The sequence below is a fragment of the Rhea pennata genome, chromosome 1, assembly GCF_028389875.1.
Source record: "Rhea pennata isolate bPtePen1 chromosome 1, bPtePen1.pri, whole genome shotgun sequence".
In the NCBI taxonomy this organism is placed as follows: Eukaryota; Metazoa; Chordata; class Aves; order Rheiformes; family Rheidae; genus Rhea; species Rhea pennata.
This window is the reverse complement of record NC_084663.1, coordinates 169,331,609-169,345,286: the sequence shown is the minus strand read 5'-3', so window position 1 is coordinate 169,345,286 and position 13,678 is coordinate 169,331,609.

The window sequence follows — 13,678 nt, the reverse complement described above, 5'->3', positions numbered from 1 at the left end:
GCTTCTACTTCTCCTGCTCTGCTGAAGAAGGCATTAACATCTCACTGTTGGCTGTTTTCTTGTTTTCTGCGGGAAGGCCTCCTTCCTGTTGTGGAATTTGTCTCAATATGTGAAAAAGCAGCCTATAATTACTTGGCTCTAGTGAACACAGTATCTATCTAAGAAGGTGGATTTTTTAATTTTGATCTCTGTTCTAAGGACTAATTTCCTATATAATATAGTATATTCCATTATAAGTGCCTAGGCCATTACTGGAAAAAGTTCTTCAGCTTGTAGCATATCCAAAACTCTCATTCTCGAGTTATTTCTTCTGAGTACATTGAAATAGAACTTTAGAGTAACAATAAAATTCTATTGTATGCTGAGCTATAAATAAGATAGCAAAATAACCTGACAACTACATTGTTTAGCAGGTAGGTAAAGCAGAGAGCTTGTTTGGTTAAACTATATCTTTGGTATCAATTGGAATATTAAAATAGAAATAGATACTGTATAACTCCAGTAAGCATAGAATATGGTGTTGTTCTAGCAAACGCTTCTAGCTAGCAAACCCATGTACTTCAGAATATGTAGCCAAATGCATTCTCAAGGCCAGAACGTATTAAAATTCCTAGAGAAGAATGAGAAATAGTCATTTTTTTCTATAAAATTGTAGATAGAATGAAACTGTTCTCTTTTCCTTCTAATATTTTTTATTCATTGTTTTTAACCTTACAGTAAAATTAAATGTTTCCAGCTAAAAGTTTCTGGAAAGAGTCTCAAAGAAAGAAAAAAGCTATTTTTGATATTTTTACCTATAAATGCTTGGAATTTTTTGAACAGCTGCAGTAAAAATTAAAAAGCACTTCTAAATTCTCTTTAGCTATTCTACATCTTGATAGATTTTCTCCATCAGTTGGCTTGTAGTATTTAAACTAAACTAAACTAATATAAAATCTGCCTACTCCATCTTAAAAGCAACAAAAGCAGCCATACAGCCAATTACACCTTTCATTATTTAGTAAGCTATTATGCAATTTTCTCTTTTAGCATTTCACTCTCCAATAAATTTGTTTGATTTTTCCCCTGTGGCTTTGCATAATTAAATGTTTCTAATTATAGGCCAGATACCTATTCCTTCACATCTGATCAAAGACAGATGACTATTATCTAGCCCTGAGTAATCATTGTTTGGAATAAAAAAAATGTAAAGTGGCCTTCTGCCCATTTGGAACAGAACAGCTATTCTCCTAACTTTTCATGCTGTCATTGACAATGTGGAGCTGATTGTAAAAAGTAAGAGGTATATAACTAACCTTGATTAAACTTCTACATCCTAGTATCTTTTCTCAGTTTGGGAGCGAGTCAACCTACTACCTGTTTAAGCTTTTGCAGTCTATTTGAACATTCTTTTCTAAAGTAAAGGCAGTCTTTGTTTGCCAGTGATTAGGTACATGCATATAGGGTAACCAAGACATTGACTGACAGAAGGCTGGCAGATATAGTGTAGGACCTTTGAGAGATCTATGCTTTTATGAAACAGTAGTTGGATATCAGATATGAAACCCTACACCATCTAAAACATGACAAAGAACAAATTTTCCAGTGTGCTGGCAGCTGAACCCTACTCTAAATGTCTCCGTTCTCTCAAAAGCCGATGAGGAAGGCCTTCAAAGGGTAATCCACAACATAAAAATGTAGGTATTTATATTAGACTACGAGGGTTAGATCAATAAAAATGACTGGGTGGTAAGTGTTTATGTGTAAAAGTATTGGTATAGGGAAGTGAACTCTGGAGACTGAAGACTGAATCCCAGGCTAGAAAAACAGAGCTGTGAAAAGGAATCAAAGAGAATAGGCTGGACTGAAAAAAAAAAATCAGAAGTTTGATGAGAGAGAGCAGAAGTATTCAAACTTTGAGGAGAAAAAAAACTATCTGTGCTAATATAGTTTATAGTCCTTGCATTTTCAAGAGTAGAACAAAAGATCTGTAATTCTTGCAAATCCTGTTGTCAGAACAAATCTATGTGTCTTTCTCCTGCTACTGCAGGAGTAGTACTTTAATACTCTCTCTTTCAGCTCAAATGTCAGAGGTCTGTGAAGAAGATCTAACAGTCGCAGCTATGAATGAGCTGTGGATGACAACACAAATGAATTTGATGGACCTTGCAGGAATGTGAAGTATTCAGCTGAGAAATTTCCATAAGGAAAAATACTAATTTTGACATCACAGGCACTTTGAATAGGGAGCACTAAAATAGGCTTACCACCACATTCTCAAAAATAATGAAAAATAATATATTAAATTGCCATCAATCAGAATAAATCCTCTATCTTGGACAATGAGTTAAATATATAGAAACAAATTATAGAAACAAACACGTGAACATACAATTAAAGACTGAACTATAATGTGTATGCATAAGGAGAACCAAATTAAATTTGCATGGATACCTTTACTTCAATTCTGACTTTCCAATCAATTGGCTCTTTGACTTTTTCCTTTTTGCAGGTGTTTATATCACATACGAGTATTTCCTTGTGATTCCTTGTTTCTTATTCATTAAATATATGAAATAGATATAGAATCTTAAGATACTCAAGACTTGAATATCAGTTGCAATGAAGAATTCCTGGACTAGTCTGATTCCTCACAGATGGATATCTCAGGCCATCTAAGATAATCTACAGTATCCTGCTTCACCTTCAGTTGCCAGTCCAGAAAGGCATGGGTCTACTGTTATATAATGTTGTACTGGATTACCCGTTATGTCCTTGGATATCCTAAAGTTTATCAAGTAGCAGTATATACCCTTGTTTAGGTAACTTAGCTGAACATTTTGAATCGAACTGATTGCAGCATTATATGTTGCATGTATATGGAAGACATCCCTTCAATAATCATATCTGGCATGGCTACTCCCTTCTTCTTTCTCAGACTTTCCTGGTCAACCCTCAGCAATCCCAGGATCCAAAGACTAAGTAGAAAATCTGGAGAAAGGAAGAAGAATTTCCTTTGGGCGAGGAAGATCAAGCTAGAGATCATGTGCCCTGATGGATGCACCTGCAAGTGCTGAGGAAGCTGGCAGATATAACTGAAAGGCCACTCTCAACCATCTTTGAAAGGTTGTAGTAATACAGAGAAATGCTTCAGGACTGGAAGAAAGCCAATGTCACTCCAGTCTTCAAAAAGGGCAAGAAGGAGAACCCAGGCAACTATAGTCCAGTCAGCCTCATCTCCATCGCTGATAAGGTGATGGAACAGCTCGTTCTGGATGTCATCTCCAGGCATATGGAGGAAAAGAAGGTGATCAGGAGTAGCCAGCACGGATTCACCAAGGGGAAATCTTGCTTAACTATTCTGATAGCCTTCTACGATGGAATGACTGTCTGGGTAGATGAGGGCAGAGCAGTGGACATTGTGTGCCTTGACTTCAGCAAGGCTTTTGACACTGTCTCCCATAACATCCTCCTAGAGAAGCTCAGGAAGTGTGGGTTAGATGAATGGACAGTGAGGTGGATTGAGAGCAGGCTGAAAGGCAGAGCTCAGAGGATCGTCATCAGTGGTGTGGAGTCCAGTTGGAGGCTTGTGGCTAGTGGCGTCCCCTAGGGCTCAGTCCTGGGTCTCATCCTGTTCAACTTCTTCATCAATGACCTGGATGAGGGGACAGAGTGCCTCCTCAGCAAGTTTGTGGATGATACCAAGCTGGTAGGAGTGGCTGACACACCAGAGGGCTGTGCTGCCATACAGAGAGACCTGGAGAAGCTGGAGAGTTGGGTGGAGAGGAACCTCCTGAGGTTCAACAAGGGCAAGTGCAGAGTCCTGCACCTAGGGAGAGGTAACCCCAGGCACCAGTACAAGCTGGGGGCTGACCTTCTGGAGAGCAGCTCTGTAGAGAAGGACCTGGGAGTGCTGGTGGATGACAGACTGACCATGAGCCAGCAATGTGCCCTTGTGGCCAAGAAGGCCAATGGTCTCCTGGTCTGCATTAGGAAGAGTATTGCCAGCAGGTGGAGGGAAGTGATCCTGCCCCTCTACTCAGCCCTGGTGAGGCCTCATCTTGAGTTCTGTGTCCAGTTCTGGGCCCCCCAGTACAAGAGAGACATGGAGCTACTGGAGAGAGTCCTGCATAGGTCTACAAAGATGATCAGGAGAGAGGAGTCTCTTACGAGAAAAGACTGTGAGAGCTGGGCCTGTTTAGCCTGGGGAAGAGAAGACTGAGGGGGGATCTTATCAATGTGTACAAGTACCTGAAGGGAGGGTGTCAAGGGGACAGAGCCAAACTCTTTTCAGTTGTCCCGTGTGACAGGACAAGAGGCGATGAGCAGAAATTGAAGCACAGGAAGTTCGGGCTGACCGTGAGGGGGAATTTCTTCCCTGTGAGAGTGACAGAGCACTGGCCCAGGTTGCCCAGAGAGGTTGTGGAGTCTCCTTGTCTGGAGATCTTCAAGGCCCGCCTGGATGCAACCCTGTCTAACATGTTCTAGGTGACCCTGCTTGATCAGGGAGGTTGGAGTAGATGATCTCCAGAGGTTCCTTCCAACCTTACTGATTCTATGATTCACCATGGGGAAATCATGCTTAACCAAGCTGATAGCCTTCCATTATGGAATGACTGAGTGGGCAGATGAGTGGAAAGGATTGGATGTTGTCTATTTTGACTTGAACAAAGCTTTTAACACTGCCTCCTGTAATATCCTCACAGGCAAGCTCAAGAAGTGCAGGCTAGATGAGTGGACAGTGAAATGGACTGAGAACTGACTGAAAGGCAGAGGTCAGAGGGTTGTGCTCAGTGGTGGAGAGTCTAGTTGGAAGCCTGTAGCTAGCAGCATCCCCCAGGGGTCAATACTGGGTCCAATTCTGCTCAACTTCTTCATCAATGACATGGATGAAGAGACAGACTGTACCATCAGCATATTTATTGAGGATATCAAACTGGGAGGAATGTCTGATACCCCTCAGGAGTGTCTGAGGACAATGCTGCCATTCAGACAGACCTGGACAGACTAGAGAGCTGTGTGGACTCATGAAGTTCAACAAAGGAATGTGCAGGGTCCTGCAGCTGGGGAGGAGTAACTCCATGCACCAGTACAGGTTGGGGGCTGACCTGTTGGAAAACAACTCTGCAGAGAAGGACGTGGGAGCACTGGAATAGGTTGCCCAGAGAGGCTGTGGAGTCTCCATTCCTCCATTCAAAAGCCATCTGCACAATAGTGGGTCTTAGACAACATGCACTTGGTGACACTGCTTGTGTAGGGGGATTGGACTAGACCATCTCCAGAGGTCCATTCCAACCTCAGCCATTCTGTGATTCTGTGAGTGTGTTCCCTAGCTAAAAGCACTCTGGACACAGGGTCCTCAGCAATAAGTGTGCGTCAGCCTGTCTCCAGTGCTACTGTCAGCCTTATCATAGTCATGTGGTAATCAAGCACCTAGGTCCTACCCATGGGTGCAGCACTACTCTGATGTACAGCTACAGCCTCAGTTTCAGGAGCCGTTTCAAATGGCAGTCAGTACTGTCACCCTTCACAGAAACAGGTATGACAGTATATCGTATCTAGCAAAAGCAGTTTGGTAAATAGGGTAACTTCTTAACAGCAGCATCTTCTTTATGGCTGACTGAGGGAAAAAAGTAATCTGAGATATATGTATACAGTTTTTTAGATTAATTCTTCTATCCATCATAAGAGTACCTATGCTTACCAAAGCATGCTCCACTTTTCACCATGGTCTATCATTTGTGTATTTTTGATATATGTGAGAAGCTGCTCAAATTTAGATACGAAGATAGTGTTTGTTTGCAGATAATACAAAAATATCTGGTCTCTTTTGGATTTTTTAATTCCTAAACAACCTTGAGGTATTTTTTTAAATATTTTTATTTTCTTTTTGTAACAGATTCATACTTAATTAATGTTTCTGAGTATACCTGAAACTTTTTAGTAATATCAAATATTTAAGAATTTGTTAGTATTGGTCCCTACGATTTCCATTTTATTGTTTTTTTTTTCCTAAAAAGCGTAATTAATAGACACAGAGGAAACTTTTTTTATTATTTATTTGTTTCTACTATATGTTTCTAGTTTAGATGGAATTTTTAACTGCTCCACTCTTCCACTCAGGGAAGTGTTCTTCATTCAACTCTGCAAATGCATAAAACTTAATAGCCTTTTGGAGTCCAGGAATCTATAAGACAACTGTTTCTTTCAGTGACTAAGTTATCAAGAGTGTAAAAGGATAAACTCTACACAGTAACAACTTGCTTCAGCCATCTTTTGTGGGAGGTTTCTTAATAGCACAAATTTATATCTTACACACTTATAAAACACACAGATAGTTTTCAGGTACCTAGTCAAGAAGTCTTGTCAGGATGGTAAATTCCATGCGGCAGAAATAACAGAAGTATATAAACAGTTGAAACAACAATTTAGATATAAAAGATTATGTTGAGTGGTCAGCTTTAAATAACTACGTAGATGAAAGGAAAATGTTGACCAAAGTTTTGTGGCTGTATAGCGGCCATCAACAAATTTCCAAGTAGTAAGTTTTTCACCCAGTAAGATGAAGTTTTTTTTAAAAAAAAAAAAAAATCCAAAATGAGTAGTAAATTCCTCCAAGAGGAAAACTAAGGATTTCTGATTTCTTATGGAATTGTATATTATTTTCCTAGAAGTGTCATTGGTGCATATCCTTACAGATACACAGAGATATTACTTCCACTTTCTTTCCAATTTCACATTAGTCACAAAAATCTTAATCTCCCTCCCTTGTCCCCTAATTACTGGATAGTAAGAAGTGCTGCAGCTGTATCCAAACATATATTGGCAAATTATACATGAGTTTAAAGGTTCTCTGTCCACTTCCCATACACAATCTTTCATGAAACTTGGACGAATTTCATATCTTTGAATGCCCTCTCTGCCTTCGGCATTAGTTAAAATTTGTCAGTGGTCTTCAGGGTTTTAGATAGAAGACTGTCAGACGTATATTCAAATACAGTGAACAAATATGTTCTATTTCCTTAGGAAATCAGGCAAAAAATCTAGCAAGAAGGAAGATGACTTTGATCTATTTGGGGACAAAATGCTGTTTTTTAGTTCTATGTTTCTGTTTGACTATGCAAAAGTGGGACTGAACTTGTGCATCACACAGCAAAACAGAGTTTATTGAGCTGCTAGCAAGCTCAGCTCCAATAGTACCAATGCGCACAGCTGTGAAAATATCTCTTTTAGTATATAATTACACACAACACTTTTTTCATCTCCCATCACTCAATATCAAATAGTGCTTACAACTCTGCAGTTCTGAAAAGCAGAACATGAACTTAGTATACCATATTAAAAAATTGCTATATTGAAGACATAAAATCTTACAAATCAAAGTCTATATAAACAATCCTATTTAAAGGACAAAGATAAATGAAAATTGCACAGAGAAGGCAATTGAGACTTACTTTTCTCATATCTCTGCACAAGAGGAAAAAACAACCAACTAAACAGAAAAAAAAACCAGCTTATCTTGATTTTTTTGTGTTCAGAAGTTAAAAAATGCTGAATTGTCTATCTAGAAAAGTAATAAAAAAAAAATGTTTGAGCCCTGCTGGGACAAAGACTGAATGTGATGTTCACATTAGATCCCCTTATATAAGGCTCTTTCTTAGTGCTTGCTCATTCTACTAGCATACAGATACATCAGTTAAACCATTCCAAGTAAATACATGCATGAAGGGATTATTTAATTATCTCTCCCCACTTGCTTCCTGTGATCAAGACATGAAGCACCTTGTAATGTGTTGGCACAAAATCTAGTGGCTAACAAGATGTGCATTTGGACTGGGTTTTAGTGTGTATGAGTCAAGTTACTTCGATAACTAACAGCTGCAGTGGACATAGATTGATGTGATTTACAGAGGAGCATGAAAATGAGATCAATCATGCTAACCTTGGAGAGAGTGTCAGGGGAAAATCTATACCACTTTTCAAAGTAAAGATTCTCAAGCAAGTGGCTAGGTGTAACTATAGAGGTGCAGCTGCATTAGTTTTTGTGTGTGTAAAATTGTCAGGATTATTTCAAAGGGAATAGATGGCACATGGCAAAACATGTCAATATAAGTAACAAACACCTTGTTGTCAGGAGTGAGATGAAACAAAGGATCTGTAGTCCAGACAGTGAAGGACAAGGAATTGGGAAACTGATACATGAATTTGTCAGAAAGTGAAATCAAAACAGGCTACATTTTCCTCTGAAGGTCCTTCAGTAACATCAAAAACATTCAGCTACACTTCCTCAGTACTGTAAATCAGATCTCAATGAGTGGGGTCTGGACTGTTGAAGAAACTGGGCCATGAATAGCTCATGCCATTGTGCAATTATCAAAAGCATTTGGTATCAACCGTCATATACTGACTGTGCTTAAATGCAACAAAGCAAAAAAAAAAAAAAAAAAAAAAAAAAAAAAAAAGAGAAAAAGATATTTTTGTGGGGTTATATATGAAACTGGTAGAATTTCTACTGTTTGACCCTAATATCAAAGAACAGAATGGCAAAGGAAAAGTATCATTTTCTTGTGTCTTCTCTTTTTTAGTATTTCTTATTATCAGTATCTATATTTAGATTCTCAGAAATAAATAGTGATGTAAACTGGATTTATCATTGCTTTCAGTATACTTTAACTTTTCTTCAACTCTTTTTTTCAAATATTAATCAGAAATCTTGCGGATGTATTCAATATGAACTACAATAATAACCTGGCCACTAACAGTCTGTTGTTCTTATTGTTTTTATTTCCTTCAATTTTCTTCTCCTTTCTTAGATTTGTTAACATAGAGTATAACTACATTGTACTGCAGTTAAAAAAGAAAAAAAAAAGTCATTGTAAAGAAAATAAAAATCTTTCAGTAGTATTAAACTTGTCAGGTTTTGAAAAGGCATAGTTGAGAGCACGGTGCTATAGGAGAACGTCCTGAAGAGACCACCTGGAAGCACTGTCTTGCTGAGAGACAGAATAACTTTGAGAATCCTTTCATGCTATGGATGCCACATCCTTCTATTATAGAGTGCTGCTCATTCTCCCAGGTGCATTGTTCTTATTTAAGAATCAGAATGTAGAGAGAAATCTCATCTTTTGCTAAATTTTGCTTTCACATCTATGAAGTGACTTGTCTGAGTCCCTCAACATGGAAAAAAATGTTGCATTATTTAATTTTTACGGGGCATTTTTTGAAAGGAGTCTTTGAAAGCTTAAGCATTACCAACTCCAAAAATTACAAAATTTTACATTTGCCTTAAAATATATATTTCTTTGTATTGTTTTTCTTGTCTCTATGTATTTAGTTGTTTTGCAGACTGTAGAAGCCATTAAGATTAGCCACCCTCTGGAAAACTAAAGTAGTTTTCTTTAAGGAAAATACCACAGATACTAAAATATATAAGAAAATTGTGAGCTGGTAACCCTCTATCCATCCTACCATTTCCCCACATTAAACATGAACCTAAACACATACTGCATTTCTTCTTATCATCATTTTTTATCCATAAAATTGTTTTCTTCTTTATCCAAATGTTTTCCTCTTGTAAGACTAATAAAATATATTTATGAATGTGTTTAAATAATTTTTGTGCCATGGAGACCATAAGACAACTTTTCTAAACTTGTCAGTAATGTATTTGCCCAGAAAGCTTCATAGGGGAAAAAAAAAAAAAAAAAAAAGGAAAAAGAAAAGAAAAGAAAAAAGAAAGAAATAAAAAGAGAAAAAAGTCTCATAGCATTCTTCATTATGTTTGTGTTTTCATATTTAACGTTTCAGCCTGTAGATAGAAAGTAGTTGAGATGTCAACTTTTGAAACATTTGGAATTACCCTTTATAAACTATGAATGTTTTATATAGTTTCAACAGGTAAAGGGCTGAGTCTTCCAGTCTTTGCTGTCTTTTGTATCTTTATCCTTTTTGTGAGCTAACTTCCCTTTCCAATCTCTTTTTATCTTCTCAAATTTTAAGCCGTTACGGGTTCATATCATTCAATTTCAGTTTAAAAAATCTATTTAGTGGGCTAGAGGTGTAATAACACATAACACATTAACTCCCATTAACTGAGGACTGTTCATTCTATGTTGTGATTTTATATGCATATATACACAGTTAGGGTCATGTTTATTTTCCCTGAGTTCAAACAAGGGGTAAGGCATGCTGGACATACTGGGAATACAGAACTGTCATTTTATCCCTAAAAAGACTAGTAATTGGTAATTCATTATTCTTATGGTGATAGGGACCCTGGAAGTACCTTAGTGTTGATGCTCCTCTTGAGAGTTCCTCTGTCAAGAGGAGCAGTCTGTCCTACAATTTCCGTGTTAAATTTTGAAGCTTTTGGCATTTTAAGCTCTTCAGAGTTGTGACTTTATTACTTTTATGGTACACAGTGTGTTTTATAAAGCTCTATGGAAACTATTGAAGATCTAAATATATACTAAAGCATTCATGTCAGGAACTAATGCCATGATTCATGCATGAAACAGAATTCGGTACAGGCAAACATGTTTAACATTGCTGATTCCTATGCTTTGTAAATAACTGCTGCAGTAATTAACTTCCAGTTTCATCTACATAACCTAAAACCAACATCTCCCAGATAGTTGAGGTTTTTTTTAAGGTTAGCTAATGATTTCTACTAGCATATGTAGTTTGCTATCCATTTCCTTATTATTATTTATGATATCATTACTACTGAAATTTCTACATGAAATCTATCTGAGATGCATCTTAAAAATGCACACATATAATAAGTACAACTTTTAACCTTTGAACATAATGAAGAATTTAGGAACAATTTATAAAAATTTCTTCTACAGTTCAAGTGTTCAGTTTTATTATTTTTAAGAGAATCACTTTTTGGGTCAGAAATTATGTCTATGTTATGGCATTATGTGTCTGAATAAAAAGAAGAGTCAGAGGAAAACAATAGCAAAATTAATTTCAATTTCATTGGAACAAATAATGAGACATTCATATTTTTCTGAAGCAAAATAAAAATATAAAACAATTCCAGAGTCCTATAATATCAATGAAGAGATGTTGCTTCCAATAATAATATTGAACATTATCTCAGAAAATAGAGCTTAGAAATTTCTAACTATTTCCTGCTTTTTCTGGTATCTATTTTGTTAACTTTGAAGACTTTGTGCTTTATACAGGTCAATGTGATAACATCAGCGGTACACCCTTGCTGACCTTCTATAATGCTAAGTCAAAGGGACACAAGGAGTGAAGATGAATGCTGAATCCCTGCTTGTCAGCACTCCTTCGCTGCTCTACTTTCTCCCTTATTCTGCTTTGGATGTTTCCAACTCATTCTTTTCAAAACAAATCTGCTTTAAAGTGGGCTTTATGTAAGTCATAGTAGTGGCTTTGGCTATGGCCCTTCTATTTCAGTCAAAGCTGTTCAAGCATACATCAATGTTTCCAGTGCCCAATGCTTTCCCCTTCCCCCCCACAATGAGGAATAAGAAAAACTGCTGACAGAGAGGAAACTTCCTGTATACAGGTATGAAAGGTGAACAAAGCTGAGTGGTTTTAGCTACCTTCTATTCCTGTGGATATATATTATGCCCTGTGCAATAATACTGCTAGCAAAGGACTGTTACTGCCCTTGATACTTGATATATATGCCTTTGTTATCGATTGAATACTGTCCTTGATAAAACAATGAAAGGCAGGGACGATGTTTGCAAAGCAGTTAATTGCATCATAAAATATATACAAATTGTCACAGCATCAAAGAGTTGGAGAGGTTGGAAGGGACCTCTGGAGATCTTCTAGTCCAACGTCCTTGCTCAAGCACGGTCACCTAGAGCCCTCTGCTCAAGCAAGGTCACCTGCTCAAGCAGGGTCACCTAGAGCATGTTAGACAGGGTTGCATCCAGGCGGGCCTTGAAGATCTCCAGACAAGGAGACTCCACAACCTCTCTGGGCAACCTGTGCCAGTGCTCCGTCACTCTCACAGGGAAGAAATTCCCCCTCACGCTCAGGCGGAACTTCCTGTGCTTCAATTTCTGCCCATTGCCTCTTGTCCTGTCACAGGGGACAACTGAAGAGAGTTTGTCCCCGTCCCCTTGACACCCTCCCTTCAGGTACTTATGCACATTGATAAGAACCCCCCTCAGTCTTCTCTTCTCCAGACTAAAATTTATAGTAAATATTTAATAAAAATCTAGTAAAATTTCTAGTAAAAATTATAATTGTATTGTGTTATATTATAAACCATTGAAATTGATTTTACTAGAAATTCTTTGTTTTCCCAAGCAAGTGAGATATAGAGCTTTAATACAAAAGGAGAAAATACATTTGATGAAATTGGCAATGAAAAGATAGTATTTCTCTTTTTAGAACTAACTTCCTTTGGTTAAGTTGTTTTGAGCTCATTGTACTTTGTCCTGAGAGGGTAGAGGATCGTTTTATGTTTGCTTAATGCTGAGAAAATACATCATCTTAGAATAATAAGTGATTTCATTCACAAGTTTTTAAGTGTTGCCTTTGCTGAAATTTTGTTTTCTTATTAGAGTTTACTGGCTAGAGTACACCTGAAGCAACACATACATCTGTGATCAAATGTTCTTGTTATTTTAGCTCCTGTGACTACAATGGAATTATCCCTTCTTTTGCATGGATGTTGAAACATAATTAACTATCACACTGATATACCTCCCTCTGTGTATTCATGCATTACTACTATTCATGAAAATTTTAAATGTACAGATTTTATATTCTCTACCAATTATACTGCATATGTAATCATTACCGAACCACCTCCAATTTTTTGCAAGTATATGTTTTATTACATTTTATTGTGTAGTCCATGACATTTTCTAGGTAATTTTTTATTTCATTTTATATGGTCTGGTTGTGTACAACAAACTACAATTTAAAAGTATGATATAAGCATATCCTAGAGACCCTTCAAATTGTCATTATGCTTAGCAACAATATTATGAGACCCTCTTATTATAATGAAAGCACAATTATTAGTCTTTTGTTGACAACTTTCAGAGTTATCTCACTAAAAAGTGGAGGAAATTTCAAGCGAATTAGTCATTTCCCATTATTCTTTAATAAAAACATCATTCATTTGTTAAAGGTTAAGGATCTGAAGACAAGCAAACAAACCAATCAACCAGCCAATCACTGTCACACTCCCTTTCACAGTAACTATTCAAGATATTTTTTGTTTCACTGTGTTATGATTGTGGATAGAGTATCATGATCAAAGCGATAATTAATAGTCCTAATTCTTCTCTCAATATAAATTAGCAAAAAGTATACTGAAATCAATGGAATTACAGTATGGTAAACAAGTAAGACATGAATAAGACAAAATAGAGGAAATAATTAAATCTGTGAAGAATATAAGGAAGGTCCTATTTTCTCCTAAATATTTTCTTTTTACTTGCTAGAACAGCTAATGCCACTTAAGTAAGGATAATATTAGCTATCTTTTTGCATCTAGAAATACAGGGAACAAGAGTATGTATTTATTTAGTTCTCTTGATTTAATCACTTATGATATACAGTCGTCTCCAAGTATAGAATTTGTTGCTTCATATTCAGTACCGTATTTAATAAGATGTTACTAAAATAAAAATAAAAACCTGTTCTATTCCTAGATTATATATACTAACCAATATTAAGCCTATCCCTCCAAAAT